We start from the raw sequence: 14,118 nt of genomic DNA, 5'->3' as shown, positions 1-14,118 counted from the left end.
CAAAGTAATTGTGCACAACAACTACGGGCCGAAATGTACTCCGCTTCGGTGGTTGAAAGTGCTACACTATTTTACTTCTTTGATGATCAAGATACAAGTGATCTTCCCAATAGTTGACATGTGCCCGATGTGCTCTTTCTCTCAACTTTGCATCCCGCACAATCGGAATCTGAATATCCAATCAACTCAAATCTTGCTCCTTTGGGATACCATAATCCAACATATTGTGTATGCTTCAAGTATCTTAATATTCTCTTTGTTGCCTTCAAATGAATTTCTCTTGGTGAGGCTTGAAATCTTGCATATATGCATACACTAAACATCACATCCGGTCTTGATGTGGTCACATAGAGTAGACTTCCAATCATAGACCGATACATCTTTTGATCCACCATGTTGCCACTAGCATCACTATCTAAACTTCCACTTATCCCCATTGGTGTACTAATAGCTTTGCTCTTATCCATTTCAAACTTCTTGAGCGTGTCCTTGATATACTTGCCTTGACTCACAAATGTACCATTCTTCATTTGCTTGATATGAAGACCAAGAAAGTAACTAAGTTCTCCAATCATAGATATCTCAAACTCACTTGCCATCATCTTGCCAAACTCCTCACAAAATTCTTGATTTGTTGATCCAAAAATGATGTCATCAACATAGATTTGCATTACAAACAAGTCATTTCCAAGCCTTTTGGTGAAGAGAGTGGTGTCAACCTTTCCCATCTTGAATCCCTTAGAGAGTAGGAAATCCCTCAATCTCTCATACCATGCTCTTGGTGCTTGTTTCAATCCATACAAAGCCTTTCTCAACTTGTAAACATGGTTGGGTTTCTTTTCATCTTCAAAACCGGGAGATTGCTCAACATACACAAGCTCATTGATGTACCCATTGAGAAATGCACTCTTCACATCCATTTGATATAGCTTGATATTGTGGGCATAAGCATAAGCTAGCAAGATCCTAATTGCTTCCAATCTTGCAACCAGAGCATATGTTTCTCCAAAGTCAAGACCTTCAACTTAAGTATAACCTTGAGCCACTAATCTTGCTTTGTTCCTTATCACTATCCCATCTTGATCTTGCTTGTTCCGAAAGACCCACTTGGTTCCAATCACATTATGACCCTTAGGCCTCTCAACTAACTCCCATACTTGGTTTCTTATGAAGTTGTTTAGCTCTTCATGCATAGCATTGACCCAATCAACATCATTCAAAGCTTCATCTATCTTCTTAGGCTCAATGGATGACACAAATGAGAAGTGCTCACAAAATGATGCCAATCTTGATCTTATTTGCACACCTCTTGAAATATCACCAATGATAGTGTCTAATGGATGATCTCTTGCAACATTGGTTGGTTGTAGCTCTTGCACTTGATTGCTTGCATTTGATTGATCACTTGATTGAGATGATGAACTAGCCATTTGTTGATCTTGCATATTGTCATTACTAGTGCTTGCTTGGATTTGATCATGAGAACCACTTGCTTGCACATTTGAGTTAGAGAGCACTTGATTCTTGTCATCTTCAATATCAATCACCCCTCTAGGCCTTATATCACCAATGTCCATATTCTTTATTGCATTGACCAATTGAGTGCCTCTTATATCATCTAGATTCTCATCTTCCTCTTGGGAACCATTTGTTTCATCAAATTCCACATCATGAACCTCCTCAAGAGTACCACTAGCTAAATTCCAAACTATATAAGCCTTGCTAGTAGTGGAGTAACCAAGCAAGAACCATTCATCACATTTCTTTTCAAACTTGCTCAATCTAGTGCCTTTCTTCAATATATAGCATTTATATCCAAAAACCCGAAAGTATGCTACGTTGGGCTTTCTTCCATTCAATAGCTCATAGGGTGTCTTCTCCATCATGGGGTGACAATAGAGTCGGTTGCTATAATAGCAAGCCATGTTGATTGCTTCGGCCCAAAATGAATGACTCACATTATACTCACTCAACATTGATCTTGCCATATCAATCAAGGTTGTATTCTTTCTTTCAACTAGCCCATTTGATTGAGGAGTATACTTGGCCGAGAATTGATGTCTAATTCCAAATTCATCACACAACTCATCAATTCTAGTGTTCTTGAATTTACTACCATTGTCACTTCTAACTTTCTTGATGGTTGTTTCAAACTCATTGTGAATGCCCTTGACAAATGATTTGAATATTGCAAACATATCACTCTTGTCACCAAGAAAGAACACCCAAGTGTATCAAGTCCCTTGACTTTGCCTTTGCCATTGTCACCAAATGTGATACTATCAATCCCATTGCTCTTGCTTTCATTGATTGAATTGAACATTCTTGAATCACCGGTCATGTGTTATGTGCACCCACTATCAAGCACCCAATGCCTTCCTCCAGCTTTATAATTTACCTACAAAAGAAGATCAATTCCTTTTAGGTGCCCAAACTTGCTTGGGTCCTTGTAGGTTAGTCACCAAGGACTTTGGTACCCAAATGGCCTTCTTCTTTGGGCCTACAATTGGTGTACCAATAAACTTAGCCTCACACATTTGGCACCCTTATAAAGCATGTAACAAGAATCAAATTTGATTGAGGATACATTAGGAAGCTTGTTCTTATTAGTTTTGCAATATTGCTTTAAATGCCCAACTTGCTTGCATCTATTGTAAAACCGACCATTGCCCTTCACAAAGCTAGCTTTGGGAGTGACAAAGGCCGCCTTGCCTTTCTTGGGAGTGTAGCCTAATCTCTCTTTATTGAGAGAAAACCTTTGGCTACCCAAGCACTTTAGTAAGCGGGCATCTCCACCATAGGCATTGCCTAAGGCACGAGTGAGCTCATTCACCTCCTTCTTGAGGGTCTCATTTTCCACCACTAGTGATGTATCATTCATAGGTGGAGTGAAAGTGGTAGTGCTACAAGAAGTGTTAGTGAGAGCAATAGCAATAGGCTTATAAGTAGATTCATTAATAAGATCACATGTTAGTCCCACATCACATGTAACTATCACTTGCTCCTCCTTGGCTTCCTCCTTCTTGACTTGCTAAATGAGAGAGGAGTGAGCTTTTTCAAGCTTTGAGTGAGCTTTGCCAAGCTTCTCATGGGCATCCATTAGCCCCTCATGAGTGGCATTGAGCTCATCAAAGGATTGCTCAAGAAATTTTACTCTCTTGCACAATTCTTTGCACTCCTTTCTCTTCATCTCATTGCAAGCGTGCACTTGCTCACACATGTCCATGAGCTCCTCCTTGGAGTACTCCTCATATTCATCATCACTCCTACAAGAATCACTTTCATCATCATCACTCTCGTCATATTTTACCTTGGTAGGCTTAGCCATGAGGCATATTGATGGAGTGTCGAAGATGGAGGGTTTGTCGTTGATGGCGATGCTTGCTAGTGCTTTCTTGATTGATTTCTTGCCATCATCACTAGAGTCATCACTATCCGATGAGCCATCACTATCCCAAGTGACCACATAGCCTCCATCCTTCTTCTTTTGAAAGGTCATCCTCTTCTCCCTCTTCTCATTCTTTTCTTTCTTGTCCTTCATGTGTTTGTTCTTCTCATCTTCATCATTGTCACTATTGTAAGGACAATTGGCTACCACATGATCAGGTTTCTTGCAATTATAGCATCTTCTCACATATTCTTTGCTCTTGGTATAATCTCTTCTTTTTCTTGCACTATAGCCTTTCTTCTTCATGAATTTGCCCATATTGCGTACAAAGAGAGCCATAGCTTCATCATCAATATCATTAAGATCCTCATCATCACTTGACTCTTTCTTTGATTTGCCCTTGTTCTTGTATGATGATGAGCTAGCCTTGAATGCTACACTCTTCTTCTTCTTGTCCTCATCTTCCTTCTTGTCCTCCTTGTCATCCCCCTTCCTTTCCACACGGTATGTCTCTTGTGTCATGACTTCACCTAGTACTTGGTTGGGGGTGATCTCCTTTAATCCTCCTCTTATGATTAGCATTCTCAACATTTCAAACCTTGGAGGTAGACTCATCAAGAACCGATGAGAGACATCATCATTCTTGATCTTTTCTCCCAAAGCCTTCAAATCATTGACAATGACTTGCAAGCGATGGAACATCTCTGGTATGCTCTCATCATCTTTCATCTTGAAACCTATCAACTTGTCCTTGAGAATATATAACTTGGCACTCTTCACCTCCGGTGTGCCCTCATAGGTTTCCTCCAATCTCCTCCATACTTCATTTGCTCTTTCACAATCCTTGATTTGCTCAAATACCTTTGGATCAAGGGCATTGTATAGGGTGTTGAGAGCCATTGTATTGCATTGCTTGTTAGACTTATCTTGGTTGGTGGAATTGTCGGGATTAATGATAGCATAATCATTCTCGGTTACATCCCATACTTGATCATTGATTGAACCAAGATACACACTTATCTTTCTCTTTCAATAATCATAGCTTGTGCCATCAAAGAATGGTGGTTTGCCCCCCACATGGTTGAACACAACTTGAGCCATAATTTGACACCGAGGTTGTTAAGCCTTCAATCACACGGTGACCATGGCTCCGATACCACTTGAAAGGTCCTAATATGGCTAGAGGGGGGGTGAATAGCCTATTTAAAAATCTACAAATCAACTAGAGCAATTTGATTAGTATGACAAATAACGTAATGCAAACTTGCTCTAGCTCTACAAGGGTTGCAAGCCACCTATCCAACAATTCTAGTTGCAATGAATACTTAGGCACACAAACTAGCTATGTAAATACTCACTAAGAGCTCTCAACCTTGCTACTCTAAAGAGCTCAACTAGATGAATGTAAATAATAAAGCAAGCTCTCAATTCTAATTACACTAAAGAGCTTATATCAACTAGTTTGCAAGAATGTAAATGAGTGAGTAGAGTGATTATACCGACGTGTAGGGGATGAACCAATCACAAGATGAATATATAGCCAATCACTGGGAGAATGCCAAAGACAAGAGACAATCGATTTTCTCCCGAGGTTCACGTGCTTGCCAACACGCTACGTCCCCGTTGTGTCGACCAACACTTGGTGGTTCGGCGGCTAAGAGGTGTTTCACAAACCTCGTCCACACGATTGGACACCACAAGAACCAACCCACAAGTGAGGTAACTCAATGACACGAGTAATTTACTAGAGTTACCTTTCGGCGCTCCGCCGAGGAAGGTACAACTCCCCTCATAATCACCGGAGACGGCCACGAACAATCACCAACTCATGCCGATCCTCCACCGCTGCTCCAACCGTCTAGGTGGTGGCAACCACCAAGAGAAACAAGCGAAATCCGCAGCGCAACACGAATACCAAGTGCCTCTAGATGCAATCACTCAAGCAATGCACTTGGATTCTCTCCTAATGTCACAATGATGATGGATCAATGATGGAGATGAGTGGGAGGGCTTTGGCTAAGCTCACAAGGTTGTTATGTCAATGAAAATGTGCCAGAGTTATCCCTTGAGCCGGCCATGGGGCTATAAATAGAGCCCCCATCAAATAGAACCGTTATACCCCTTCACTGGGCAAAGCACGCTCTGACCGGACGCTCCGGTCATACTGACCGGACGCTGGCCCTCAGCGTCCGGTCGCCCGATGGACGCCACGCGTCACCAGCTTCAAACGCTGTTTGTCAGATTTCAACGGCTACAAAGCTGACCGGACGCTCCGGTCAAAACTGACCAGACGCTGAAGCCCTAGCGTTCGGTCGTTTCTAGTAAGCTCCTCGAGGCATGTTTTTTTGACCGGACGCGTCTGGTCCACCTTGACCAGACGTAGCCAGCGTCCGGTGCTCAACCCTTAGCCACTGTGCAGACCCGTTAGTTTGACCAGACGTAGAAACCAGCGTCCGGTGCATCTCAGGTCCAGCGTCCGGTGCAACACCGAAACTGACGACCTCTCTGTCAGCTCGACCGGACGCAGCCTTTCAGCGTCCGGTCGCTGAGTGACCTAGCGTCCGGTCAGTAGACCGACGCCAGCATCATTTTGACCAACTCCATTTCAACTCTAACTTCTTCACCCTTGCTCAAATGTGCCAACCACCAAGAATTTTGCATCCGGCGCAATAGAAAATAGGCATTTCATTTTCCCGAAAGGGACCCAAACCCATCTCAACCCTGCAAACACCTTGTGCACATGTGTTAGCATATTTTCACAAATATTATCAAGGGTGTTAGCACTCCACTAGATCCTAAATGCATATGCAATGAGTTAGAGCATTTAGTGGCACTTTGATAACTGCATTCCGATACGAGTTTCACTCCTCTTAATAGTACGGCTATCTATCCTAAATGTGATCACACTCACTAAGTGTCTTGATCACTAAAATAAAATGGCTCCTATATTTTATACCTTTGCCTTGAGCCTTTTGTTTTTCTCTTTCTTCTTTTCTAAGTTTGAGCATTTGACCATCACCATGCCGTCACCATTGTCATGATCTTCGCCATTGCTTCATCACTTGGAGTAGTGCTACCTATCTCATAATCATCTTGATAAACTAGGTTAGCACTTAGGGTTTCATTAATTAACCAAAACCAAACTAGAGCTTTCACCAGGCCGGATCTGGTGGAGGCGGTGGAGGAGCGCCACCGGTAGATCCACCACCAGGAAAGGGAGAGGCAAGGGGAGCGCCACCATGCCGAGAGAGGAAGGGGGGAGGGCGCCACCACCGGGAAAGGGAGGGGGAGGGTGCCGCCGCGCTGGGAGAAGGATAGGGTAGGGCGCCGCCGCGCCGGGAGAGGGAGGGGGCAGGGCCGGAAGAGGGAGGGGGGAGCGCATCGCCGCGTCGGGAGAGGAGGGCCACGCACGGCGCGCTCAGGAGAGGAGGACCGCGGCACACTCAGGAGAGGACCGCCGCCACCATGCACGGAGAGGGAGGAGGGGAGGGCAGGGCCGAGGGGGCGACCATGGGGAAGAACAAGAGGGAGGGGAGGGACGCCCGCTGGGGCCGGTTAAAAAAAGATTTTTTTCCTTTGCCGAGTGTCCTAAATCTAGGCACTCGGCAAAGTTTTTTTTCATTTTTTTTCTTCTCCTTCTTTCCTAGAAAAAAGATTTTTTCCTTTGCCGAGTGTCCTAGATCTGGGCAATCGGCAAAGTTTTTTTTTATTTTTTTCTTCTCCTTCTTTCCTAGAAAAAAGATTTTTTTTGCTTTGTCTAGTGTCCTAGATCTGGGCACTCGGCAAAGTTTTTTTTATTTTTTTGTTCTCCTTCTTTCCTAGAAAAAATATTTTATTTCTTTGCCGAGTGTCAAAAAAAAACACTTGGCAAACCCCCTTTTTATCGAGTGTTTTTTTTACACTTGACAAACCTCCTCTTTACCGAGTGTTTTTTTTGTCGAGTGTTTTTAGCGCAGCACTCGGCAAATAACTTGTTTGCCGAGTGTCCGAGAGAATACACTCGGTAAACACAAAAACACTCGGTAAATTTGACGTTTCCGGATCGCATCTCGAAAGTGTGTCACCGATTGATGGTTGTTTTTGGCTTACTCAATTTTTATGATTTGTGAGCTCATTTGCGTTCTGTTTGCATCAAAAGCTCTTACCAATTTTTTTTTTGAAATTAAAGACCATTGTTTTCCAAATACAACAAATATACAGATGCTCACACATGTATATACTCATATACTCACCACTTTGGAATAAAGGAACACACATTCTACGTCCAAAGATTAAATCGGTAAATATTGTTGGTGTACTGTAGTATTGTTTATTTTTCCTTTTTAAATATAAGTTGTTGCTAAACTAGACTAGATCACGAGTGTTTGGCGTCGTTTGTTCTGCTCATGATTTTGAGGAGACATAATAATACTTATTTATTTTTTTGGTTTGTGTAGTTGGTTCGATTTTTGCTAATGTGGAGACGCACACCGTAAAATAATGTGAAGATGTGGGCAAGAGGAGTTGGAGTTTCATATCTCAAAACTCTATTATTGTATGACCATCTAATACTCATTGTTTGGTGTGTTGCTTTTACCAGCTTGTTGTATATCTTGTCAAATCATGCCATAGAGTTGTAGAATATTATGTATCATGGATTCATGACAGCTTCAGGCTTACTTATGGTATATTTGGTTCAGCTGTGTAAAAAACTGCTTTAAGCTATGAGTTATGAAAAAGCTATTGTGAAGTATGTGTTGTGAAAAAAGATGTAAGTTGTTTAGTTAAAATAACTATGGGTTTGTGTAGCTCATTTGATTTTTGCTAACATGCGACATGGATCGTTAATTAATACGAAGATGTGGTGGATGAGGCGATGTGGGGTTTGATATCTAAACTCTATTATTCTATAATACCATCGGTTTCTCATTGTTTGGTGTGTTGCTTTCACGAGCTTGCTCGTTGTAGAGCTCTAGAACATCATGCATCATGGTGGATTTGTGACTGCTTTGAGCTTATTCATGGTTTGTTTAGTTTAGTTGTGAACTGTGTGGAGAAACTATTTTAAATTGCGAGTTATTAAAAAAATGTTATGAGCTATGTGATGTGAAAAAGATGTAAGTTGTTTGGTTAAAACAACAATGAAACATGTCCTCTCTCAATCTCTCTTTATCTCCCCTAAAACGGATATAAAAGGCCTCTCTATTTCCACCCATTTGGAAGAGCAAAAGTACTTATTTGATGGCCATTCTTTGATCATCTAGCTATGGGGCAAGGTAGAATCACCTTTTGCTTCATTTGATTGCTTTGTGTTTGCTAATTTAAAGATGTTGATAAGAAAAGTTAGAGATTTATCTTTCAACGATGTTGTATACGATGAATGACAATGATATGTCTGGTATGTTGCTTTCATCAAAGTTGTATCTTATCAAATTGTATCTAGAATATTATGTACATAAAAAATGGTCATTTATTTGGCTTAGTGTAGGGTCTAGATGGCGGACTAAATGGGGTGAATAGTTCTTTCTTAAACTTAATCATGTCGGCTAACCGAAACAAGTGTGGAATTAAAGCTATCAGTCTAGCCAAGACTACACCCCTCTATCGAAGTTCACAAGCATCTTATAAAGATCCTAATTAGACAACAAAGGTGCCGGGCTAGCTAGAGCTCACCTAACTAATTCTAGAAGCAAGGTTATACAAACCAATGCCACTAGTACTTCAAGCAATGAGGGAGCTCCTACACATGCTAGTAAGCAAAAGCACAAAGCCACCTAAGCTCACTAGCAATGCTCAATAACAAGGCAACCAATGCCCAATTAGAGAGCGTAAATACTTAGCTACACAAATTAAGCAATGTGACTAACAAGGTTACACATACCAAATTAGCCACGCAAGGGAGCTACTTCTATGCTACACAAGCAAGAAGGTAACTAGTGAGCTACACAAGTTAACTAATTACAAGAGCGACTACACAAGCACAATGTATATGAAATGTAAATACAAGCTTATGTAACAAGGATGCAAACCAATGAGAATACAAGGATGACACGATGATTTTTATCCCAAGGTTCACGTGCTTGCCAACATGCTAGTCATCGTTCAGACAAGTTTCAAGGTTGCCGCCGGTCCTCTTGCTAGTGGTGACCCGCAAGTTACACTCTCCCACGTGGAGTGCTTACCACAAGCTCTAGCAATTGACCCAGCCGGACCACTTGTCGCCCTTCGCGTCTCGCTTTACTAGAGTTGCTCTTCATGGCTCCCGTGGGGCAAACACAATGCCCCTCACAAAGCTCTTCTCCGAAAAACCACATAAGCTTCTTGCGGGCTTCGATGGAGACCACCACCAAGCCATCTAGGAGGTGGCAACCTCCAAGAGTAACAAGCACCACTGGCTTACAACTCGATCACCTAGTGCCACTCGATGCAACCTCATGATGCAATCGCACTAGAATCGCTCTCTCACACAATCAGATGATCACTATCAAACATATGTGAGATGGAGGACTCCTAAGCACTCTCAAGCATGGACACAAAGCCCCCCGAGGTGCTCTCCACTAGCCATGGCTAAGACCCCTTCTATTTATAGCCCCATGGGCTAAACTAGTTGTTACTCCATCACTGGGCTAAACTCGGGACAACCGGACGCTCTGGTTGTATCGATCAGACGCACCCTGCCAGCGTCCGGTTAATGGATGGCTGCCACATCATCCCTGGCTTCAAATACTAAGCGTCTGATCTCAACGGTTAAGTTGCAACCGAACATAGCACAGTGCCAAGACCGGACATAGGACCCTAGCGTCCAGTCACTTCTAGTAAGGTTCCAGTCATGACCGGACGCATCCGGTCACACCCGACCGAACTCGCCCTATGTCTGATCACTCTCCCTCTTCTCTGTGCGCCGCCACATCAGCATGACTGAACATTGAACAATATGTTCAGGCAGAGTCCAGTCGCCTGTGTCCGGTCACAGGCCGAGAGTAACATCTTCTTTTATAATTGATCGGACGCTGCTCCCTAGAGTCCGGTCACCACGTGATCAGCGTCCGGTGCACTCTGTGAAATCCTATCTTTTCTATACAGGGCATCGGTGGCACTATCGGACTATCTCCGTCGGTGAAGTTTTGAACCCTTGCTCCCAAGTGCTAAACATAATATGTATTACCTTTGTGCATGTGTGTTAGCATATTTTCACAAACATTTTCAAGGGTTAGCCACTCAACTTGCCACGCCACTCGATCCTAGCGACAATGCTAAGTTAGATCACTCGAGTGGCACTAGATGACCGATATGCAAATAAGTTTACCCCTCTTGATAGTATGGCCATCTATCATAAATCAGTCATAAACTTCTCTACTCACCTACGACCGGTGAAATGAAATGCCCTAGATTATACCTTTGCCTTGCGCATTCCATTCCATCTTGTCGGATACCGTGAGAAGGGGTACCCTAAGCAAGATCCAAAAAACGACTGCTTAGACTTCATAAAGATCGAAACCAGCCAAACGCTGCTGGCCTCGGCCGATCCTCTGACTCGCCCGAGGCCCCATCGCCGCGGGCCTCGGCCGATTCTCCGACTCGCCCGAGGCCCCATCGCCGCGGGCCTCGGCCGATTCTCCGCCTCGCCCGAGGCCCCTCATCGCGGGCCTCGGCCGATTCCCCGCCAAAGGCCTCGGCCGGGCCACCGACCCTCTGTCTCGCGCAAGGCGGGCTCGGCAGCACTCCGCTACCTCCTCCTTCTCCCGTCCCTCCGGCAAAACGTCGTGTCACGTCAACTTAGCCAACTGCTGCCCCTGACAACAGCCGCACGCCCGGCACAGTACAGCAGAATGGCCGATGGGACAGGAGGCAGGACTGGGCAGGGGTTACCCGCCACTATACTAACCACCGTGACGCCCATGCCTCACTATGCTGCCAACTCCTGCACCGAGGACAATGCAGCGTGGGGAGCCACATCTGGGCTACTGTAGCCTCGGAATCAGTACCCAAGGCCAATAACTCCCCCCAAGGCCTCGACAGTTTGCTTCACGGGCTCGGCAGCCTGAGGGTCCATGACCACCGAGCCCCCCACGATGGCTCGGCCTCGGCATCTGCAGAGCCGCTGCCCCCTACGACGTCATTACACGGCAACCCGCACGTCGCCCGCCATGTCCTGCATCAAGCCGTACCGGAGCCCCACGACGCACAAGACCGAGTACGACCAGCATGTCACTTCCGCACGTCCCATCAAGGCACTCAACCACTCCGACAAATCACACGACGGCGCAGTGCAGCGACGTGGCAGACCAGACGTCCGTCACGTCAGCACCCTGCCATCCACGATGGGACTGTGCAAGGGTTACCGACTACTGTGCTGCCTAAACTCCTGCACCAAGGACGGACACGACGTGGGGAGTCAGAACCGGGTTCCTGTGACCTCGGGACCAGCGAACCGACCGCTCCGCCCCGCTCGAGACCCCCGATGAGCCTCGGACGAACTAACCGAGTTCCGCCTCGCCCGAGACTCCCGGTAGGGCCTCGGGCGAACTGGCCATGCTCCGCCTCGCCCGAGGCTGGGCTCGTCCCGCAATCTCGTCACCTCCGCCTCAAAAGTCACTCTGGTAGGCTATCGCATCCAATTAATGCACCCAGCTGCCCTCACTACGTAAGCCACGATCGGCAGTATGCCGCGACAGGACAACGGTCAAAATCGCCTTTTTACCATCCCTTACTGACGATACAGGGCACCGTATCCTGTAGACGCATGTTCGGCACTGTTCCGCCTAAATCAACTATCGACGATGGCCGCCCAGACCTCACATTGCCACCCGCTAAAGGCCTCGGCACAGCAGGCCTCAGCACAGCGGGTCTCGGCCTCAGCGCGATAGGTCTCGACACAGCCTACTACAGCAGCCACCAGGCCTCGGCACTTCACCAAGTCAACAAAAGTACAAGAGCGCAGCATGTCGTCAGCCTTGAAGACCATACCGACTAGACATCGACGGGAACTCCCACGACGCCATACTGCTTCTGGGAGCGGAATACGTCAGCAAATAGTAGCCTTCTCATGTACCTCTCGCTTCCTCCTTGTAACTATAAAAGGAGGTAGCCAGGGCCATTTCTGGGGGGGGCGGAAAGACAAACACACCGATAGAACCACGCACTTCCACGCTGCTTGGGAGCAACGTCCCAAGCAGTTCGCACCACCCTCGCCGAGACCTGGGGCTAGCTCCCTCTCTCACTCAGCTTGTAACCCCCTACTACGAGCACTCCGGTGCAAGGAATACAAGATCAATCTCTCAGACTGGACGTAGGGCCTCGATTGTCCGAACCAGTATAAACCTTGTGTCTCTTTGCATCACCATCCGGGATTAGGGACACGCAGTACAAATTCACTCGTTGGTTGAGGGCCCCCCGGTTCCAAAACACCGACAGTTGGCGCGCCAGGTAGGGGACTCTGCGTGTCAGCTTCGTCATCCTAGCAAGTTCCGGATGGCAGACCACATACGACCATTGCGTCTCGGCACCATAGTTTGGTTCGGGAGCCTAGAGTTCATGTCTCTAGGGCATGAGTACGACATGGTACTCCTCACTCCTCGAACCCCACCGTCCGACGACGAAGTCGCGCCCCGGCAGCCCAGGCGCAGGCGGCGCCCGGGCGGCCGCTCTCGCCACGCTCGCCAGGCACGGCGCGAGCAAGGCCACCCCGACGCTACGCGAGCCCAGGGCGGCACACCACTCCCCGCCGATATCCTATGACCAGCTGTTGGTACGAGGTCCCTAGCTGGGGGCCTGTCTGACCTGAGCCTGGACAAAGGAAAATCGCCGGGGGCTTACGGCGATGCCCAGTCATCTAACCCCGCTCCGCCACTCCCTGAAGAACCGACCCCGGTGGGGCAGAATCTGGAGACAGCCCCGTTCCCATACCCCTTTGGGTTGAGAAATGCCGCCACCTCCTACGCCTACGCTTACGCTGCCGCTCACGAGCACCCCTCGGAACGCCGCCAGCGCTTCGCTCTCGACCTGAGCACCCACTCCGACCCCTCGGACGAGGACGAGGCGTGGCCCGGGATGGATTTCTCCGAACTCCACAACCCTAGGGCTTTACGCCAATTCTTGGCCGCAAGCGACTACTGCCTCGGCTATTCCGACTCCGACGACGAAGGGACTTACGATCCATCCCGTGAGTGCTTCCACGTTGGGCTCGGGATGCCAACGGTGGGCGAAGAGGAAGAAAGGACAGGCACTCATTCATCGCCCCGGGTGGGGGTGGGTGATGCCACACCTCCACGTCGCGCTACTACACTCAGCCAGGTATCAGCAAGCCCTACGACGCTACCAAGCCCAGCGCGTCCAAAGCCGGGACCTGAAGGTGGGCGACCTGGTGCTGAGACTGAGGCAGAGCAACAAGGGCCGCCACAAGCTGACCCCACCCTGGGAAGGGCCGTATATCGTCGCTCAAGTGCTGAAGCCCGGGACCTACAAGTTAGCCAACGAGAAGGGCGAAATCTTCACCAACGCTTGGAACATAGAACAGCTATGTCGTTTCTACCCTTAAATTTCCAAACGTTGTTTACATTGTTTCTCGAAATACAATAAAGAAGCGTTCTTTAGTTGTTATAATCTTTCGAGGAACCCCCTTATAGACAAATCGACTGTATAGAACCTAAGGACCGAAAGATCGTCTCAAGGGCGAAAAGGCCGGCCGAGTCGTGAGAACGGCCTATGCCTCTGGGCTACGGCAGCTCCCTCACCACCGTTTCGCCCAAAGG

Source organism: Miscanthus floridulus, chromosome 4 (genome assembly GCF_019320115.1).
Source record: "Miscanthus floridulus cultivar M001 chromosome 4, ASM1932011v1, whole genome shotgun sequence".
Classification (NCBI taxonomy): domain Eukaryota; kingdom Viridiplantae; phylum Streptophyta; class Magnoliopsida; order Poales; family Poaceae; genus Miscanthus; species Miscanthus floridulus.
This window is presented reverse-complemented; position numbering follows the sequence as displayed.